Source organism: Octopus bimaculoides, chromosome 25, assembly GCF_001194135.2.
Source record: "Octopus bimaculoides isolate UCB-OBI-ISO-001 chromosome 25, ASM119413v2, whole genome shotgun sequence".
Lineage (NCBI taxonomy): Eukaryota > Metazoa > Mollusca > Cephalopoda > Octopoda > Octopodidae > Octopus > Octopus bimaculoides.
Window position 1 is genome coordinate 28,523,585 of NC_069005.1, and position 278 is coordinate 28,523,862.

General features: G+C 32.7%; 1 protein-coding gene across 1 annotated transcript in view; it reads right to left on the minus strand.

The window, feature by feature from the left end:
- The window catches only part of LOC106868693 (ARF GTPase-activating protein GIT1), a 71,965-nt gene that overhangs the window by 59,177 nt on the left and 12,510 nt on the right, over positions 1-278 (minus strand). The window lies entirely within an intron of this gene.

Genomic DNA, 278 nt, shown 5'->3' on the forward strand with positions numbered 1-278 from the left:
AACAAACAGAACTGAAAACAATACCTCTGCCTTTGCTAAAGGCAGAGGTAATAATAATAATAATAATAATAATAATAATAATAATGGTTTCAAATTTGGCACAAGGCCAGCAATTTCAGGGGAGTGAGTAAATCAATTACATTGACCCCAGTGTTCAATTGGTACTTATTTTATCAACCCCGAAATGCCACTAACCAGTTTTTCTGATACACTAATGATTCTGCCAGCTCACCACCTTAATAACAATAATAATAATAATAATCCTTTCTACTAAAGGC